The 12,832-nt window shown below is 38.1% G+C and overlaps 1 long non-coding RNA gene across 1 annotated transcript in view; it reads left to right on the forward strand.

Moving 5' to 3' along the window:
* The window catches only part of LOC139597284 (uncharacterized), a 160,365-nt gene extending 156,324 nt beyond the window's left edge, over positions 1-4,041 (forward strand). Inside the window, exon 3 of the long non-coding RNA XR_011681566.1 lies at positions 3,984-4,041. This is a non-coding gene — a long non-coding RNA (uncharacterized lncRNA). The remainder of the gene's footprint in view (positions 1-3,983) is intronic.
* The last annotated feature ends 8,791 nt before the right edge of the window (positions 4,042-12,832 follow it).

Here is a 12,832-nt window from a genome sequence, read left to right on the forward strand (position 1 = left end):
GGAGACAGATGCATTGGCCAAAGCATATTGTGGAATTCCAGGGATGATCAGAAATTTTAGAAAGACAGAATAATCAAAATTCAATCTCATACTGGGACACGTTTGCAGAATAGTCCAATACCCCTGGCCATAAGGCAAAGCAGGTGTTTTGAGGATGTAAGAATGTTCTCTTGTTCTCAGAGTGGATGCAGATTTCTCATGTGTCATCCTTATTGCTTGTCAGCCTTAGCTAAGGGAGAAAGCAGCAGGATCAGAAATAAGAATATTCCAGTTTGAGCATAACAGTTGCCAAATGATACTGTAAGATTTACATGTGTACAATGACGAACCAAATAGGTTCACTCAGTCATGAGAAAATAATATTAGAAAGCTTGATATATTGTTGTTATTACAAAATACAGAGTGAAAATACATCTGAAAGTAATTTTTTCCCATTTCATTATAGCTTACAATATGCATGCTCAAGAGTAGCCATTAGCTCTGTAAACTATGACATAATGACTTCCTACCTAATCCTAAACAGTGCCATTATAAGCAATTTTAGCATATTTTATTAGATCAGTGAAAATTTTATTCTCTGAAAGACTGTAAGAGAATGAAGTGCTTTATGAAAAATACCAGAGAGTACCATGTGTAGCCTGAAGCTAATCCACCACCAGTGAGATTCCCTGGCTTTAATCAACACCCTCAGTTCAGAAGCCAAGTGCTTCTCCTCTGTGTGTGGGTGGCTTGCTCATACACAGTAGTCAGGAATGCCTCTGGTGACACTGGCAGACCTGTTGTCAGAGTTCATGGTCTCCAGGAACCTCAGAACAGAGAGGTTCTTTCGCAGCTGAGTATTTTTCAAGCAGATTATCTTGGTAGCTCCCACTGAGTAAATTGCCACTTGCTGGAGAGTATTTCCCTGTCCGGTACCTCCATCATAGGAAGGAAGAAAGCAAGTGCTAAGGAGAGCTTTCCCATTTGAATACTCAAGACACAGAGTTTCATCTTCCTAGATGAAATGTGAATCCTATGCAACAAGGAGAAGGAAGATGAGGGTGTTAATGGCAGATTGAGGGGCTGTAGTGGGTGTGTGCTGCTCTAAGACATCTGCAGGGCTTCTCTGAGATGGGATTTCATGGTGTGGGAAACCTGGAGGTTCTGCACTTTGCTGGCTCTTCTCTACTCCTTGTCACAGCCTTGGAGTGGAAAGAGGCTGGGACAAGACTAGTGTGTGAGCCTGTGAAGCAGTAACCAGACATGTCAGCTGATGTGTCTCCAGGTATTATAAATCACAGGCTTGATTGTGGCAACCCATATACAGTGATTTTCAAGCTTTTTTAATATAGAGGCCCTAAACACATTCCAAAGGAAAGGTAAGGTAAAGTTAAGCCTTGTGGGTTTTTCTCCCTTAGTTACTTTTCTTGGATCCCTTACAGAACATGAGCCTCTGGGGCTCACAGACCATAGGCTAAAAACTGCTGCTGTAAACTCAATAATCAAGCAGTGGCACTAATATTATTTATAGGCTGTCGTTCACTTCATGTTTGTTTTGACTGTCTGGACTGCAAGCTTTTCAGGGCAGGAACTGCCATTTTCCATTGATAGCGCTCAACAGAGCAAGAATTTGATTTCAGGTGACAATACTGGAAGCCAACAATGAATAACAATAATGAATGAACACAATGATTGTCCCCAAGTGTCAGGAAGGATTCCTCCATGGAAGCCAGCAAGCCAGAGACCTGATTACTGTGAGACTGAGGAGATGAAAGAAGTTTTACTTCCCACTACTGAATCAATCATTTACTAATTTTTGCAACTATTTTAGTGATGTTGGGTGTAATGGGTATTTCTTCTTATTGTATAGCTATTGTACTTGCAAAAAAGTGCAGTTAGAGTGTATAAAATGTCGTAACATGCTTGCTGTTTTACAAGTGGTTGTCCAAATACTGACACAAATATTGTACCCATGCTGTTCATTCCAGAAAAGTGACATTTCTAAAGATGAGGCCAAATGTGTTTACAGATATATTTCTGAGTTTATTCAAGCTGAAAGATACTTTTGAAATGTCAGACTGCTGCTCCAAGAAAAATGAGTACAAGAGATAGGGCCACTGTTGCATAGCTCCATTTTTAAATGAGCAGTATCTGATTGAAGATCCCAAGATTCATACAGTTCAGTGTTTTGCTGTGATATATTGCCTGCACTGGCAAAATGTAGTTGAGTGCACTGATTATTTGCTTCCATTGAGTGTCCACAGCAATCCCTAATTTCTAGTATCCTTTACCACCCTTCTATCTGTTTAAATATCTGTGATATCACCTGAGGGGCTGTACTTTCTAAATGAGAGATTTAATAAGCTGCAGGGCACAGGTTCACTAAAGAGCTGCTCTGCAGATAGGTAAAGAGAGGCATAAGGGGAGGACAATGTAGTGAAAAGTCTCACTGTGAATCTGCAGTGAGCAGGTTCTCTGTGTGTTTTGGGAGCAGATGGGGAATGGCAGGACTGAGAATGTCAGAAAAATCACGATCTATGTCTCCTGGTTCAACTCCCACTGCCTATACCTCTCCTAAAACTTCTCTTGATCTCCTGTCTACTTTAGGGCCCTCTACTAAAATCAATGTGTAATACCAGCCCTAATACCATACTGTTCCATATATATGTACCTTCCTACATATGCTGGCTGGAGATACTTTTGTGTAAAGCATCTCTTAAGGGTATGGAATGTGCAATTTTCTTTTTATCATAGGTGAACTCAATAGGTAATTTTGAGTATTTATCTCAAAATTGCTTGGATATGAAGAATACAGCACACCAGGAAATCAAAGAGGAGAGCAGGACATTATAAATTGTTAATAAATCATTTGACTGTTACAAAACCCTATTTTTGTTCCTGGTAGTATTGGAATTGTGTTGAGAGCTTGCTGCAAGATAGTAATGTGTATTTGCTATTGCTGTTGAAACCTCCATTAAACCCCAGTGCCAAATTGCCCAGTCTACTCTTAGCAGAGGAACCACTTTGACCCAGCTCTCTGCTAGAGCAAGATGACTTGTTTAGTTTAATATCGTTCAGTACAAAATTAAAGGTTAGATTATCTGTAGCAGCTGCAAGGTTTAAGTGTGGAAAAAAGCACTGTGAAGGATCAGGTCAGCCAGCTTCCATTATAAAAGTAAAAGATGAAGCAGCTTGGAAAATTTGCCTGCAATTTTTTGATCTTTATCTTTTAGGATTCTCTTTCCCATAGTTAAGGTGTCTGTTGTTGATGCTTATTACAAACCTCTCTGCTTGACACAAACTGGTTTATTTTCACTGCCTTTTCATACAATTGCATCACAGTCTCTCTTCTTTTTTTCCCATATGATAACTTTCTATAAGAACAAATATTGACAGATATTTTCTGCTTGTACAGAGAATAGAGGTATAATAATCATTAAATGGCTTTTAAGTAAAACTAGTACTGTTACTTCAGAGAAGGCAAGGATATACATGGAATTTGTCCTAAAGAATCTATTCCATGGGGAATTTTACCAGATAAGATTTGTATAAACAATATGTAAATAATATCTGGCTATAAATAATAGCAGTCCCTAAATAGCACTTAGGGAAAAAAAATCACAAGATCAGTCCAAATCAAGGAGAGTAAGATCCATAAGAAATCTCTGGTCATTTCCAGTAGGCATAGGACAAGGAACTCAACTTGCTATCACTCTGCTCTCATGGTACATCTCAATTTTTCTGAATTTTTCCAGCATCTTCTACATATCTGACCTCAGATGTCTTTCTTCTGGAGACACCCATGAAACATGCTGCAGAGTTCAGCTGTGTGTAACATGGTGCTTTAAAGGGATGTTAGAGAAAGCAAACCCATTGTTCCCTCTCTGCCTTGACTTTGGAAAGCCATACAAAGAGGGAGGCTGAAGGGTCTTACAGAGGCAGGTGGTGCTGCCTCTTAGTCCAGTAATTTTCTGTCTAAAGCAGCAAACAATATTCTCTTTAAGGAACAACTTAAGTGACAGCGTGGTGCTCAGTACTTCTGAGAAGGCTCCAGACTCTGGTGCCCTCCAGCCTCCTTCCAGGTAATACACCCAGGTGTTAAACTGGTTCAGATGATGCTTATTGAGGGGTACTTGTGGTCTCATGTTGAGATAGTTGTAAAAATTACTAAATATGAAAATTTTATTTTAATTAAGGACAGCATAGAAAGAAGGGAGTTAAAGTGCAGAGCTCTTGATGCAGTATCAATGTCTAGTAAGATTTTTCTAGTGCATTTTTTGTTAATAGAAACTGTTAGAGTTTCGTGTAAGTTGGAATAAATTTGCTAAGTGCAATAAATCTGATATCAGATAGGATTTGGACAAACACTCCCCTACACACAATCTCTCAGAGGAACTCACTGTCACACGTTTATAAAGCTGTGTGTGGTAGATTAAGTCTATATTTGCTGCTGCAGCAAACATTTACACCTAATGATGACAAGTGTATCCTCTTTATGTCATAAACAATTGATTTTGAAGCAAAGATAAGAGAATTATATATTATGTATTTCATCTGTAAAATTAATTAACTCCTTTGATTTAGCTGAGAAAGGTGATGTTTTCTGAAGTTCAGCTTTACTGAAAATTGACCTTTCCATCTACAAACATACCATTTAATTTACAACAGAAACAAAGCCTTCGAAATTGTATTTACTCAGTAACTTTAATAAAGGTCAACCCTTTTCAGAAACAATTGTAAATGTGGCATTTAGCCTTCATATTTTGGAAAGTGTTACTTGAATCTTCACATCCAAATAGAACATTGCCTTTGAATTAAAAACAGCTAAATAAATAAGAACAAAGAAATTTTACAAAATTGCCTAGATCTCAGGTGTTCTAATTAGCCTTTAGCCTTTAGTCCTGGTTTGAAGGACAAGTGTTTGCCAACAAAGGCGGGAACCTCTCTTGGAATGGAAAATGTGAATCCCTTCCAAAAACCACACCTCTCCACTCCCATGCCAGGGAGAGGAGCCAAGGCCAGCCCCTCAGCCACCCAGCCAAAATCTCAATATTTCTGCCCTTCCTAAGAGAAAACCCCCCATGTAAGAGGGCAGTCAGCAGTACCCTCCCTCCCACCTCTGCCATTTCTTTTGTCTCTTAAGTAACATCATTCTCATCTCTTAGGCAATTAATAAGACAAAATTCCCTGAGAGAAAGAAAAAAAAAACAGGAAAAATCCTAACCTCCAACACCTTTATACTTCTACAGGACTGTATTCTTGAGTCTTCTGTGACTAAGGTCAGCTAATGTTCAATACCTTCAGTACACATACTAAGAATGAGTGTAATATGGTTTAAAAGGTCCACCAAGTTCAGTAGGAAATAGAACAGGCTTTTTCTTTGACCTTTCAGAAGGAAACTTGGAAAATTCATTGAAGAAAAGCCTATTCATCTGAGATACACAGGCCCCAGGAAAGCACTTTAGTGTATGGTTGACCTCAAGTGTGAGTAGCCCCACTGCAGTCAGTGGGTCCATCTTGTACCTGAAGGCAGCACTAGTTATTTATTATGTGTATTGTAGCTGAGCCCTGGGGTGTCCAGATGGAGCACAGCCCTGCTGTGTAATGAACTAAAAACAATCAAACAAACAACAACAACAAACACCAAAACAAAACATCCACAACAAAAAAAAAACCCAAACAAACAACCAAACAAAACCACCAAAACACACATCACTCATACACACTCACACACACACACACACACACACACACACACACAAAACCTTACCAAAAAACCCCCAATGCAATAGATTATGCTAAAAAGCTGAAATTTTCAGGGTGGGTTCGTTTTTTCATTAAGACCTGTCTGAAATCAAAGAATCTAATTGTCTGGTGTCTGGTTATGGAAAGTGGCATCCAGGTACAGAAAATACCATCCAGACAGAATTTCCTTGTTCTTTCTGTCTCATCCTTAACTGTATAGCTGGAAGGACTGGATTTTTTAAATCTGACAATTCTCAAATAGAAACTATAACAAGTGGAGGCCATGTGCATGAGAACACCTTGGAGTTTTCACAATCTAAAAAGGAAATAGCTAAACAAGAGACATAAAAAGGGATTTAAATCTGTTTTTTTCATTCCTGGTTTCTCTCTGAAAGAGCATTCTTTTTTAAGGCTAGACCCAGATAGAAAGCTTTCTGCCATCTCACATGATGCTGTAATAGGAAAAATGTTTGGAAGTCTCTGACTTTCTGAAGAAAACCCCATCTCTTACAAGGAATTTGTGATGTGTTTCAATGTGTGTATCCCATAAGCAACGGCAGAACCCTTCCAACAGCTTCAGTGAAGAAAGGATTTACATAAATCCAATAAAAAAGCTTACATTTGTCATCATGTGATAACATTTCAAACTAGCATGTGGAAAATGCAGCCTAATAGAATTAACCAGAGAATTGGATGGCTCAGGACATTTCAGTCAGATTAATACTAATCTTACAATGATTTATAGTGTGAGGAAACTTTCTCTACAAAATAAACATACCGGAGTCAGTTCAAAAATGTCATAACTGTTGACATCAATGCTATTACACCTGGAATGTATTAAAATTGTCTTTGCAAAAGCCCTCTTCAACAGTTTTTAACTACTATTAGTCCCATTGCCTTTAAGAGCCTAAATTAGTTGTGAATGAATCCAAAGATCTGTTTCTTTGATCTTCTTCAGAGCTGAATGCTATTCCTGTGTTTTGTGGACTGAGCACTGTGGGCTAAAAATTAAGTTTGAGAGCTGCTGAAGCAAGAAATTGTTTTGCAGTGGCAGCATTAAAAAGCCTCTAAAACAAACTCAGTGTACAACATACAACAGGGCTAAGCCAGATATATCTTTCTAGATGCAGAAATTGCTCTGGACTGTTGAAGTTCCTTGTGGGTTCAGCAATAGATAAATTCAAAAAGCTGCTTTCCTGTAAAACATTTGACCAAAAATTAATCAGCTTCCGGCATTATTCATTCAAGAGAATCATCATAGTCTTCAACCTTGACATCAGCATCTGACCTTAACCTCTGTATCCCTGAATCTCTTGAAACATCTCCATTCAGAAACAGTTTAAGCCCTGCAAGTCCAATGCATTACCTTGTGTAAGTGACGCTGACATCCCTTCACCCCACTACACTGAGCAATCCCAAGGAATGAAACACATGAGCAGAAAGAAACCCACTTCAAAGAACTCAACAAATAAAGCAGCTAAAATTAACATAAGTAAAAATGTTATTGTGCCCAGATATAACAAAATGAAACACATCTAGACTGCTTCAGGAGAATTTCTAGCAGCTTTTCACAGGAAGACCAATTGCATTTTGTTATGAGCATAAGCACCTTCACCAAGCTGCCAGGCAGCTCCTCGGGTCTTGGAGGCACACTGTCGGTGTAGGTGGACAATCCAGAGCCACGACAGATGCAAAAGAACAACTCCTATTTCCTGGTGCATGATGCCTCATCCCACAGAAAGAGGAAGGGATGCACATTCATCTTTCCCTTTGCTTCTAGAGAGTAAGAACAGTTGTTGGTGTTCTTGCAGCAAAGTGAAGGTTCCATGCTTTCCATGTTTTGAATTTTATATTCTTATTTAAGGTTACATTCTTGGAATTCAGTTGGTCCCTAAAATATTTGTAAGCCTTCACCAGCTGCAGAAGACAGTCTTACCAGATATGGTAAGACCTCCAGGACAGAGCAGAAATAAGGTCCTGTTTTGTTGTCTCCTTGAAAACAGAGCTACGTAAGTGTGTTGACAAGACAAACTAGATGAAAATAAAGACACAATACAAAAAGTGAAGAATGCCAGTGCAAAACCAGACAGGTTTTTTTTGACACAGTCTTGTTTTGTTTAGCTTTGGGCTGGGAAAAAGGGACAAGGTATGAAAAAAATTACCATAGAATCCTTAAGGTTGGAAAAGACCTCCAAAGCCATTGAGTCCAACCTTTGAAAGCACCATGTTAAGTAAGTACTAAACAATCACTGAATAACCAAAGGTCCTTTACTTCAGCTGCCCTATACCTGCTTTATTTAGCTGAATTTTCCAGAGAAATCTCTCACAGATTTGATAAAAACTACATACAAAGAAAGAGTATTTGTTGCACCTTATCCCATCCTAACTCTGTATGGTTTTGCACAATTGATTTAGGTGTCTTGGTTTGAACTGAAATACTGCAAATATTACTGTACTAATCCCAGTTTTATTGTCTCAGTACTACTAAAAACTGTTATCACTTCAGCCATAAAAGGTATTTGATTCTGTATGAATTAACAGCTCCAATAATGAAAAGGACTTGTTGGAAGTACTTGGCAGGGTTTTTTTTTCTGTAGAGGAGATTAGTAACATTTTGGCTACATGAATTATTTATCTTACTACCAAAAGAATCTGAATTCTTCATAAAATGATCCTGATAATATGGGTTAATGACACAAGTCCTCTTGATCTTTCTTGAGCTCACAGTAATGCTTGCTTCACTTTCATAAACTGACTATTCTCTCAATTCTTCCAGGGCTCTTTGCAGCATTGCCACTAAAGCTTCATTCTCACTCAACACAGTAATTAATCTCAAAGCTTGGTAGAGAACTCTTTGCAATGTATTTTAAGTGACACCTCTGTCTTGTCATGTGTCATTTAGACATTTTAGTAATAAAATGGCAGTGGCTGGCACAAAACTAGAAGGATCAGACGGTATATATTGGATCAGACAATATATACATATATAGTATATACTGTAATGTTAGCAATAAGGCAAAACAGTTTGTTCCAGTCAAGTTTTGAAAGTCCTTTAGTATATCCTTTCCCTTTTCCAGAACAAATTCCCTTCTAGGCTCAAAAGAGGAAATGTTGATATTTGAAAGCCTCATTGCTTTGAAGATGAAATACAGTTTAGTTTAAACATCAGAAGAAAAAAAAATAAATACGTGCATGTGGAATATGGGTTAATAAAAAATAAATGTTAAGTCAATAGATGTGATTATCTAAAAGAAATACTAATAATTGCTACTGTCTTACTTTGAGCCTGAAAACAGCTTTCACCGCTAACGAATACAATTTGGTGCAATTTACTATGTTAAGATAACATATTTAGCAATATGCACGGCCTTGAACCAAGTAGTAAAAGCAATCTGCAAGTGAATACTAAAAAGGTTCTTGTACTAATGAAGAAATCTCCTTAACACAAAATTTCAAGAGACAAATATATCCACTGTCAAGCACCAGCTGTTCTAGAATTTTGTGTTTATCTTATAGAGGCTGTAGGTACTAAAAACGTGCCCTTCACCCTTTCAGATTGGGCATAAATATTTCAGTAAACAGAATTCTGAGCATACTTATTCTGTATTTTGAAAGAAGGGTATGAAAAATCCTCTATGTGTTTGTGTAAATACACTCAAACATTGCAACAGTATTTGTTGCTTGTAATGGTATTTTTGAATGGGATTGGTCTTTGAAAACTTAGTCACAAGGGACTGCAGCTACTGCACTTGCAAATGTTAATGTTTCTGGCTGCTGTTCCAACGTTCCAGCAGCCTGCCAAAGGGTGATTGGGAAGCATTTGGCATGCTGCACTATCTAGCTCTGATCACATTCCCTCATATTCTCCTTCTTCCTTCTCTCCCTCCTTGGTTGACACAATTTTCCACTAGCAGTTTAGAGATTAGAAGAGAAAAAATAACAAGTTTCCATTTATTTCTTAATATTCAGAAGTCCCACTGATCCTTCAGTAGGAGGTTTGCTTATGAAAGGATGACAAGATTGGGTTGTAACCAAAATTCATATTTTAAAAATGGCAAAATATGCTCTAAGCTTTAGAGATTATTAGAATGCAGCAACCCCAGGTTTCAGTTCACCTGCACCTAATCCAGACAACCAGACAGCATAAAGTTATGCAAAATAGACCAAAAGTGTCCTATTAAAACCACAGTCTTGGTTAAAAAGTATTTATTTTCACATTCCTTCAAAAGAAATAAGCAATAAAGATACCATCCTACCTAAGAAAAGCATGCAAAAGGCAACAAAAAACTGTAGCCAGTTATTGATATCTCAGATGTCATATTTTGGTGCTCAAGTATTTTTGTATCCCATTTGTGGTATCTACGCTGCCTCACACTCCTTGTTAACATTTGATTAAGACATCACATAGTGACTTGAAGGTGATATGGCAGCTGTCTCCAGGCAATTTAAAACAAAAAAATAGAGGTGTGATTGTGCCCACACACATATGGACTGTATTGACTTACACAGAACTGTCCTCTGAGACTGGTGACAGAAAGCCAATGAGTCTGGGGCATCATCTGTGCCCTGAGAAATGCTGCTGTGACTAAAGATTCTGCTGCCTTGTTTGGAGCAGTGTATTAACTCTCGCATAAACTGCCTGCACACACTTCTCTATTTTAAATGTGCTCCATTCTTTCATGGTTTTGTGAGCCTCTGTTTGATGACAAAGTAGCTCTTCGCTTGTCAAAGGCTGAATGCCACTTCTGTACAGCGCTGGAGCTTTTTGTGCCTAGCTATCAGTGCATGCCAGTGTTCAACAGCAAAGTGATGAATTCATAAAATGTGCTAGCTGCTCAGCATTAAACATTCTGCACCACTGGGATGTGATAATCATACTGACTTTTGAGAAATGTTTTGGGGTTTGGTATTACAAAAAGTCTTTGTATCTTTAAGTTGATGCTCTAACCCTTACTAGTAAGAGGAAACCTCTGCAGCATCCCCTCTATGCCCCCCACATTCCCCCCCACTAAAGAGTGTCCTTGCTGATGTGCTCAACTTTTGTCTAGAAGGGCTAGAGAAGGATTCTTTTCCCATTTTACAGATGCCAGCAACAGAATAAATGTTCTTTCCATGAAGACTGTTTTTGGAAAATAAGAACGAGCATTTGAGCAAACAAGCATTCTCACTGAAAGTATTCAACCAGCTGTTTTCAGTGTTTGCAAAGTGTTTGCAAACCATTCAGGTGCAGATCAGAAACAATGGTGTATGATGGAGGTGACCAGTAGCACTTCAAAAACCTGGAGAGCCGAGACCTCATTCATTCAATATGTAAGGAAGATGAACAGCTCTCTTGCCTTTAATTCCTCTGGAGGGTTTTTCACATGAATATGTATATGCAGGCCCTGTTGTTCTCTTTATAGATTAAGTTTTGGAAAACTGAAAGAGCTCCTTATTAATGCTGAAGGTAGAAGGTGAAAGCACAGCCATTGACTATATGTGGTTACAAAGTATATATTTTTCTATGTGTAGGCATTAACTTGCTTACATCTCTGAATATAGTGCTAAACAGTTGCTCTCAGCAGTTTCTCACGTTTATTTGAGCACCTCATTCAAGTGATGGACTCCTGGAGGCAGAGCATTTTATGTCAGAGAAATGAGAAGAGCTGCCCTGAGTATACAGCAGACAAAATTCTCTAATCCAGACCTGCTTACATATAGGCCCCTGCATCTATATTTCACACAAAGTCACCAAGCTTCTGAGAGTTACAGAGCTTCTGCTGCCCTCACTGATTTATATTGTTTTCAGGTACCTAAATTAGAAACTTGATTTCAGGAGGTATTCACAGTTTAAATGTAATGCAAAATGTAATGCAGCTATTCAGTGCAGATACCCTGACTGCTTTAAAACTGTGTTCAGGTGTAGAGTCAGTTGATTAACTGGGAAATCAGAGTTTGTTTGTCATCTCTCTATTTCAGTTTCTTTACATCAGTCAGTCACCCCTGATTGTGCAAACACAAAACTGCTAAGCCTTTTTTTTAAAAAAAGTGTATCACATAATGTGTTCTTTTAGTGTTTGAGCCTGTGCCCATTGAGGTCAATGACAAAGATTCTATTGACGTCCATGATACAGAACCAGGCCCCAAGGCTCAAAGAATTGGTGCATTGTTAATCTCTTGGTGCTAGCAGGCAAAAGAGCTTGTAGATGCATATCCCACTGGCAATAAATGAATGCCAAGCAGTCAGCATTTCTTGCACCCAAAGAATACATACTTCATATCCATATAGGTTTTTAGAAGTCTAAAAGAAGTACAGCCCCTCTCTAGGCTCCCAAAGCTAATTTCTCTACCTTTGGATTAAAGCATCATTAATGAACAACCCAGATTTTGCTGAATTAATCAGACCAAACACAAATCTAGCATACTTTTTGTATGGAAGAGAGGTAGTCAGTTTGTTGTTATCTCCTCTGTCATCGATCCTGTACAGTACATTTTACAGGGTAAAGTTTTGAAACGATTAACTACCCTGTTCCCCCATAGTACTTCACACATTTGATCGATTTCTAGTCATTTCATTCAGCCCTGACCTTGCTGTGTTACAGTCATTTCTAGGGTTCCAAATCCAGTTAATCTGTGCTCAGTGTCTGAATTTACAGCTGAACAACCAAAATATTTAAATATTAACTAACCTTTGCTTCTTTCTAAATTCTTTTTGTCTTCCTAAATTGTTATGGTATGATCTCAGTACTTTTCATGTGAACTGTAGGGACATATCCTGAGGCCTGTAATCCTTTCTTTGGCAAAAAATCTACTGAAGATGGAAATAAATTCCCAAAATCTGCAAGGCTATTTAACTCAATCTCCCATTTTTTTTTTCAGGAAACAGATTATTTAGAGAATACCTATTGATGTCTTTGAAATACTGAAAAGCATTAGGCAAGGGGGATAAGGATTGGCAAGGATATAGGCAGTTTTCTAAATCTGAATCCATAGATAAGGAATATTATCATGTTTATGTGAAACACCTTTCCTTTTAATGCTGCTCCTGGAATAAAAGAGATGCTTTTGATATCAAACTACTTTTCATCTCTAAATCAATTTTTGATTTAGAGTAGAAATCATAACATCA

The sequence above is a fragment of the Agelaius tricolor genome, unplaced genomic scaffold, assembly GCF_023055355.1.
Source record: "Agelaius tricolor isolate 1412-34295 unplaced genomic scaffold, bAgeTri1.0.p SCAF_17, whole genome shotgun sequence".
Taxonomy (NCBI): Eukaryota; Metazoa; Chordata; class Aves; order Passeriformes; family Icteridae; genus Agelaius; species Agelaius tricolor.